At 33.3% G+C, this 9,324-nt stretch overlaps 1 non-coding gene across 1 annotated transcript; it reads left to right on the top strand.

The window, feature by feature from the left end:
• Nucleotides 1–4,419: 4,419 nt before the first annotated feature.
• Nucleotides 4,420–4,526, top strand: LOC128292270 (small nucleolar RNA R71). The gene has a single exon (XR_008282254.1). It is a non-coding gene; the product is annotated as a small nucleolar RNA R71 (small nucleolar RNA).
• The last annotated feature ends 4,798 nt before the right edge of the window (nt 4,527–9,324 follow it).

The following is a 9,324-nucleotide window of genomic DNA, read 5'->3' as shown; positions in this document are numbered from 1 at the left end:
TTACAGCAATACATTCACATAGTTAAATGCATCATTTCATTAATGCACATTCACATAATCATACTTACTTCACCATCCCAACTCTTATGTTCATACACAAATAACGGCTTCATTAAGGCCGATAACTCGCTCCATCATAGGAGCGGATATTCATCGCTCTTACTCCTAGCGCATAAAGCACACCTGTACTTACCTTATCATTGGGAAATTTCACAAGTGCATTAGCTGAAATTTTCCAGCAAGCTCATAATTTTCAAATCACATACCTTGGAGTTTATCCGGATGTCGGTTTTCGTTCAATCGCCTTGGGACATAGCCGGTTATGGTAACCCGCACCAAGGCCTCACGGGACTTTACCGGATATCACGATTTGCACAAATGCCTTGGTCTTAGCCCGGATTTAACAACTTGCACGAATGCCTTGGTCTTAGCCGGATATAGCTACTAGCACAATTGCCTTGGTCTTAACCGGATATAAATTTCAGCATAATTGTCTTGAGGCTTAGCCCGGATATCATTCAATTTCTCATGCACACATACATCAATAATCATTGGACATACATATTTCATTTTCGTTACTAAGGCTCAAACACAATTATAATCATTAGCATATTAGCCTTGGGACTTAGCCGGGTGGAATTCAAATACTCATACACACATGATCAATAATCATACACATCCATGTTTCATCTTACATAATTCAAGTAAGGTCACTTCTTGAGGACTTACCTCGGATGTTGTCGAGCGGCTTTTTCGGCTATTCGATCACCTTTTCCTTCCCTTGTCCAATTGTGGCCCTCTTAGCTCTTGAGCTAATTCAAACAAATTCAATTTATTAAAACCTCATTGTGCTTGCTTATGGCGAATATGACAAGGATTTTAAATGGTCATATGGCCACTCTTTAGCTTGAATACACAATGGTCATGCACATTTTATACTACATCAAGCAATTCAATACAATTTATTTGAGCATCAAGGAAATGCTAAGGCCTTCAATAGGCTACCCAAGGCGAATATTCATGTACATGTTGAGGTCAATTTTGCATTAATACCTCACAAAAACAGCATGCAATTTACTAATTAATGCTTTGCACATTGTGGCTCAAAACTTATAATATAGCATCAAGCACTTATATGTGTGCTAGGCGAATTGTGCTTGCAATTTCACAAGCATTCTTCCACATTTTCTTCTTTAAACCAATATATTCATCACTTAGTTCATAACCAAACATAATGTGCAATCATATATATGCATATATGAGCATGGCGAATTTTCAAGGTGTCCATAGCCATCCAAAACACAAATTTTTAACTAACATGCAAGAAGCATGAATCATGCTCAAGAATGCATCATGGCGAATATGACAATCATGCTCCTTTTCAATTTCAATCATGATAAAACAAAGAAAACTCAAAATCTTACTCAAGAGTAGACAATCCATCATTGCATGCATCATCATCAAGCTTCACACTTAGCATGCAATGGCTTTATCACCATAACAACTTTGGCCAAATACCATTTCCATGGCTTAACAAAGATTTGAGCCATGGCTAACATGCACATCAAGTTAGCAACCAAAGCATGCATGAAACTCCTAACACAACCTCATACATACCTTAATCTTGATGCAAACTTAGCCAAATCTCCTTCTAGATCTCTTCCAAACCAAGCATGAAGCAAAAATCCTCCTTCTTCCTTAGTTTTGGCTCAAAGAAAGGATGAACAAAATTTTTCTTTCCTTCTCTACAACTCACGGCAATGGGGGATTACCACACTCACACACATTTTTTTTCATTTTTTATCACCCATACACCTTTGTTTATTATTTCACCCTAATGCACCAACAAAACATGTTTCATGACATGTTTAGCCCATCCTCCTTGTCATGGCCGCCACCACCTATAAAGGGGAATTTGACATGCAAGTCCATTATTTTGCATGCATGCTTTAATTAGTCATCACACATTTCCTATCATACTTTCAAAGTTCATTACTAAGTCCTTTCTTGTGGAATTCACCCTTATAACACTAAATCAATCATCATAAAATGTCATACATGAGCACACACATATTATAGGCATCAAAATAAATTTTTAATTATTTTTATGCCTCGGTTTTGTGGTCCCGAGACCACCTTCCGACTAGGGTCAATTTTGGGCTGTCACAAATACACCGTTTCTTGATTCACCCATTAATATTAACCCAAAACTCAATTTTTGCTCATTGAGAATTTTTCCTATTTTATTTACTCCATTTTTATCAAAATTTGATTTGGTTAATTGCCTGATTAAGTCTTTTGTTTAAGTTGCTAAACTATTTCCTATTGTTTTAAAAAAACTCAAAAAAATTTAAAAAATACATATATATTGGTTATTATGTAGTTCTATGTTGATTGAGCTTGAACAGTTAAATTCATATTTTGAGAAGAAGCTCGTGTTATTCTTGAATAATTTTCAAGTGATGTAATTGTTTTTAATTCAGCATTGGTTTATTTTTCTAGTTTGGTAATTTATCAATTCGATCTCGATTTTAACCAAATTTTTTAGCTTTTCTCCACACCCTTTAACCTAAGCCCCATTACAACCTCTTAAAGACCTTTTAATTTGAGTATCATCTCCTTTTATAGTGGTGGGGATTTGATTTTCATGCAAGCCTATGGTAATGATTTTTCATGTTTGACTACTAAGTGCTTATTTTTGGAACTTAAACACTTTGAGTGATTTGAGTGAATCTTTAGTGAGGATGTTAATTCTTGTCGATTTTGAATTAAAGTTTATTACTTAGATAAGGGGAAATACCTACGTTTTCATACTTTAAAAATGTTCGACTTGGATTGTTTGAATCTTTAGTACTCTTTTAGTTAAATTATCAATGTATGATTATTTTTGAATTATGATGAAACATCATTGATGAGAATTATGACTTGAGAAAGATTAATTTTAATTGTGAGTTGAGAATTTTGCTTGAGGACAAGCAAACGCTTAAGTGTAGGGATATTTGATAAGCCATAAAGTAACTTGTTTTTAAGCTCATTTTTAATGAATTTTTAGATGATTTATTATGTAAATTAGTGAATTTGATGCTCTTAATCCTTTAAATTCATTTTTCTATACTTAGGTGAGCATAGAGGAGAGAAAAACAAGCCAAAATAGAGCAAAAAAAGCTATTTTTAACATCCACACAGCCTAAGAATTTCCACACAGGCGGGCCACATGCCCAAGTTTCCTAAACAAGTGGAAAAACCCAATTTTTAGACTTCCTGAGCATTCTAAAGTCTATAAATAACAATTAGAAAAAGACCTAAGGAGCATGCAGAGAAGATTGAAGAAATTACTCGAAGAACACCATTGGAGCCAACTTAGAAGCGAATCTCCTTCAAGATTGAATATCTCATTTTAACTTCTTTTGAAGCTTATTTGAATTTCATTATGTCTTGCAGTTTTCTGACTTCTTCAGATTATGAACTAAATTCCATAGATACCTAGGAAATATGAATCCTATTATGAATCTTATTATTTGATTCCTGAATTACATGATAAATACTTGATTCTTGTTCTCAATTATGTATGCTTATTTCGTGCTTTAATATTTAAGGGATATTAATTCATGTTTAATGTTCTTATTTAAGTGGAGCAAAAGTCCGTGTTTAAGAGTAGATCTAGCATAATTGAGTGGAGTTGCATACAATCCTAGAAATAGGACGACATAAATCTACTGGATTAGAGTCAAATCTAATAGGGGAATCCATAGATTGAGTTAATGCGACAATAGGGGTTTTAATTAGAAAGAGATTTCGATCAATCAACCTAGATTTTGTTTTTCATACTACCTAGAGTCTGTTGTTCTTACTCTCGAAAGAGATATTAACATAATTTAGGGATTTATATGGATCAAGAAACGAGTAAATAAATTATTTAATTCAGATTCGAAATAAAAAGTGAAGTTTAGGTGGATTCTTTCCTGGGTATTGTCTTTCTCTTTGGTTTTCTTCAAATATTTTCCTAATTCATTCCTTGTCGCGTTCTTAGTTAATTTAGACTAGTAAATTTAGATTAAAAAATCATCCCAATTTATCAGCTAAATAATAGAAAAATAGTAATTACTGGTACTTTTAGTACTCGTGGATACGATATTCCCTACTCACCATAGTTGTACTATTGTCCGATAGGAGCGCTTGCCTTTATCGTAACCATAGTTTGTTTAGTGACCATCAGTATCTAAATTAAGGACATCAGCTACTTTCATTGGCTTTGTCCTCATGACTTACCACTGATAATTATTCAGTGTCATCTCAATAAATTCATAAGCCGCTTCGGGTGTTTTATTGTTAAGTGTTCCACCAGCTGCTGTGTCAATTAACTGCTTTGTTGAGGGATTCAAACCATTGTAGAAGGTTTGAACTTGTAAACATAAGGGTAACCCATGGTGAGGGCACCATCTCAATAGATTTTTGTATCTCTCCCATCCATCATATAAAGTCTCTAAATTGATCTGAATAAAGGAAGAGATATCATTCCTCAACTTGGTTGTCTTATCCGGTGGAAAGTACTTCAGAAGGAACGGTCATTTGAGCCCATGTAGTGATGGAACCTCATGGTAAAGAGTTTATCCATTGTTTTATCTTTGTTCTTCAACGAGAATGGGAACAACATTAAGCGAATGGCGTCATCAATGGCACCATTAATCTTGAAAAAGTATCACAAATTTCCAGGGAATTTGCCAAATGAGTAGTTGGATTTTCGTCTCTCAAACCATCAAATTGAACATACTGTTGTACCATCTGAATTGTGTTCAGCTTCATTTTGAAGTTATTTGCAGCAATGGTGCGTTGCACAATACTCAATTTAGACTCAGCTAGAGTGGGCTTGGCATAATCGTACATAGTACGAGGAACATGAGCTACAGCAACTGCAAGAGGTAGCTGAATATTCTGGTTATCACCCATCTCCTCAATAATAATAATGTCCTCTTATTCATCTACTATAATTTTTTGACTTTGCCTTGCTACTCTAGGATTTCTACGAGTTGTACTTCTAATTTCAATATCGAAAAGTAATGGTCCCGATGAGTTTCTTCTAGTCATAAACCAAAAAAAGCTACCAGAAGCAAAAAAAGAAATAATAATAAAGAAAAAAAAGAAAAATTAGAATGTAAAAATTAAACAAAACAAAATTATAATAAAAATAAAAATAACTAAATTAATAAAAAATAAAGTGTTCATAATATTTCAGTCCCCAGAACAGCGCCAAAAATTTGATTTGTGTTTTCCATACTAACTAAAAATATAACTAAGGAAAACACACCTATCGAACAATAGTATAGCTATAGTGAGTAGAGATATCGTATCCACAAGGACTAAAATTATTAGTAATTATTGTTTTCTTATTATTTACCCAACAATTTGGAGTGATGAGTTTTAATCAAAAATTACTAAACTAACTTAACTAAGAACGCAACAGAGAATGAATCAGGAAAATAATCAAAAGATAACCAATGAGAGATACAATACCCAAGAAAGAATCCACCTAGACTCCTTCTATTATTATTAATCCGATTCAAACGATTTATTCATTTGATGTCTTGATCCTTAGAAATCCCTAAATTATGCTAATATCTCTTTTGAGAGTAAGAACAACTGACTCTATGTTGATTAATTGAAATCTCTTTCTAATTAAAACCCCTATTGTCACATTAACTCGATCTATAGATTCCCCTATTAGATTTGACTCTAACCTGGTAGATTTACGTCGTCCTATCTCTAGGATTGCATGCAACTGGACTCAATTATGCTAGATCTACTCTTAAACAGGGACTTTTGCTCTACTGAATTATGCACATTAAACATGAATTAATATCCCGAAAAAATTAAAACAAGAAATACACACACATAATTGAGAACAAGAATCAAGTATTTAATATGTAAAATAGAATTAAATAATAGAATTCGTCATAAGTTTTATCCTCCCTAGGTATCTAGGGAATTAGTTCATAATTCTAAATAAAAATATCTTAAAGTCAGAAAAACCATAAGAAACAAAGAAACTCATAAAAACTTCAGAAGAAATTAAAAGGAAGTCTTCGATCTTGATGGAAATCTACTTCGAAAATGGCTCCAATGGCCTTTTTTGAGTCGTTTTCTTGATATTCTCTGATGGCCTGCATATCTTTTCTTCTATTTGGTATTTATAGACTTTAGAATAATCAGAAAGCCTAAAAATTGAGTTTTTCTGTGTGTTTGGGAAGCAAGTTATGAAATCGACACGAGTTGGAACATGGCCGTGTGTCCAACACGTGTGGCTCACATGAGCGTGTGTCCAGCCCGTGTGGCTCCTGAAATATGCTATTTTTCTTTGATTTTTGCTCTTTTTTCTCCCAAATGCTCACCTGAGTATAAGAACATGAATTAAAGGGATTAGGAGCATCAAATTCACCAATTTGCATAAATAGTCATCCAAAAACGCATTAAGAATGAGATTAAAATATGTTAGTTTTATAATTTATCAACACAAATAGGTATTTTGGATCATTTTATAATCCTCCTTCAAGTAATATTTACCATATATGTTCAAACTATTTCAATTCATATAAATGAATAATTTTCCAAGAATTTCAATATGCTTCTAGCATCCTAAATCCTTCAAGGATTTTAATATAAACTTTACTATATAGTGATTTATAAAAGGCTGTAACAACAACCATTAAATGCAAGTTAAATCTTTTATGAATTGTTAAAATAATTTATCTAAAGGTTATTGCATCCACCACAAAAGAATATTATATCTTTTCATAATAAATGTCAGGTCTTAGCGAAAAACTTCATATTTTTATTCTGCTTTTGCAAAACTACTTCATTTTCATCCTCACTAGCTTTATACCTGTAACAGTCCGATTTTGACCCTAGTCAAAACAGTGGTTTCGGGACCACATATCCACGTCAAAAAAATATTTAAATATTATTTTTAATGTTTATGATATGTGAATGAGCATGTGTGAAAGTCTCGTATGGAAATTTAATCGTTTGTGTGCTTAATTTGTTAAAAGGACCTAATCGCATAAAATGTAAAAATTACCTACTAAATGTTAAAGTGCCTATTTGATTTGTCTCATTAAAAGAGAGATCTTTATGATGTAATTTGACCACTGGAAGTTTGAATAGACATAAATGGGCATTACTTAGTGGATTTTAAATGATATTAAGGCCATTTTAGTAAAATGTATATTAATATGTGATTAATAAAACAAAAGCTTAAAATTTGTTCATCCATTATCATTCATAGCCGAAAATAGCAAAGAAAAAGAAAGAATAAAAGCTCTTAGGGTTTCGACACTTGTGATTGTGATTAAGGTATGGCTTTTGATCCGTTTTTGATAATTTCTACGTTTTTGTAATCGTTGTTTCATATACTATCAAGCTTATGCCTCAAGTTCTGATTTCGATTATGATTTTTAAATGTTCCATGGATTAATTTATGATCTTTATGTTGTTATATGATGAAATATGAAAGCTTGATGTTAGGTTTATATGTTTTGTCTTTAGATTTTTGATGATTTTGAGTAAGATGGGCTAAATTGTGAAATTTGTAAATTGAAGGACTAAAATGTGAAATAAATGTAATGCACGGACTTGTATGAGAGCTATGAAAATTCGGCTAAGCTTGTGTACAAGAAAATTATGTGTATTTTGTGATTTTGTGAATTAATGACTAAAGTGTCAAAATGTAAAAATGTGAGGGCTAGTTTGCAAAATTTCCTAATTGTGTGTATATGGATTGTTTTGAATGAATGTGTGATTCAATAAGTTAAATTTGAATTGATTTAGATCGAGAACTAAAAAATACGGAATTAGATCGGGGAAAGTCGAAAGTCGTCGAGTAGCCAGTTCAGTTTATCCAAATTTGTATAAAGTAAGTCGATATACAAATAAGCTTGTTTAATTGAATTATTATTATTCATTTGATATTGAATTGTGATGAATGAATGTTCGAGCTAAATATATACTATCCGAGAAAGTATCGACAAAGTTTCGACTTCTGAAAAGCCCCGTACGAACCCTAGGAATAGTTAGGATACATATGTCATGACATAGGATTTCGTTATATGATTTCGTGTAAGACCACATCGGGGACGTTGGCATCGAATTCTGTTTTATGTGTAAGACCATGTCTGAGACATCGGTATCATATCTGATTTCGTGTAAGACCCTGCCTAGGACAGTGGCATCGATGTTTGATTACATGTAAGACCACGTCTGGGATGTCGACATTGTATATACTTTCTGATCTATCCGCGTATCCTTATGTTTTTGAATGGTTCAAATGGGCATTCCGAGAAAATGAATAACTTTGTGAAATCATATCAGATTTAGGTATGTTTACTTTGTATAGCCTATTTGAGAATGAAAGGTAAGTATTTGAATATGAGATTTGTGTTAGCATTGGTATACAAAGTGTAAATGATTTGATGATACTTATTTTCTGAGAATGATATGTTTATTTGTATATGGCTTACTAAGCTTTTGAAAGCTTACTTTGTGTTTGTTTGCATTGTTTTATAGATATTGAATCTATTGTGAGCTCGGGGATTGCCAAGGATCGTCACCACACTATCGAACCTTATTTTGGTACTTTGAAAATGTATATATTAAAGTATGGCATGTATAGGCTAGAAGTTGTGGAATTATGTTTTGTGATGTACATATTTAGCCATGTGATATGGCTAGTTTGTGTTTGAACTTATAGTTTGATAATGGTATATGATATGTGATGCTAATGTGAAACTGTGGTATGTTTTGTTTGGCCAAAAGAAATGGTCTATGTTGAGAAGTTTTGGTAAGTTTTGAGCATTTGATTGAATGATATATTGATCATATGTTTAGGTATGATTTTAGTTTAAGTTTTAGGTATGAATTGATTGATGAATTGAGATTTGAAATGATTGATAATGTTATAGCATGAATTATAGATATTGGCTGAAATGGTTCTACATATATGTTTGGTTTGGTGCTTGTAGGTTGACCCAAATTGAGGTGGCAAATTGGCTATTCAAATGACCTATTTTTGTCCACACAGGTAGAGACACGGGCGTGTGTCTCAGACGTATGTCACACACGGCTATGTGGCACGGTCGTGTGTCCCCTGGGGTACCCTACAATTGTAAGTCAGACTCGAGCACGGCCAAGGCACATGGGGGTGTGGCTAGCCGTTTGGCCCAATTCAGACATGACCACGACCAAGGTACACGGGCGTGTCTTGTAGCCGTGTGAGCAAGTTAGTATGTATGACCTGTTTTGACACGGCCTAGACACACGGGCGCTTCTAATACC

The sequence above is a fragment of the Gossypium arboreum genome, chromosome 4 (assembly GCF_025698485.1).
Source record: "Gossypium arboreum isolate Shixiya-1 chromosome 4, ASM2569848v2, whole genome shotgun sequence".
NCBI lineage: Eukaryota > Viridiplantae > Streptophyta > Magnoliopsida > Malvales > Malvaceae > Gossypium > Gossypium arboreum.
The sequence above is the reverse complement of the archived record's forward strand: the minus strand, read 5'-3'. Positions and strand labels throughout refer to the sequence as shown.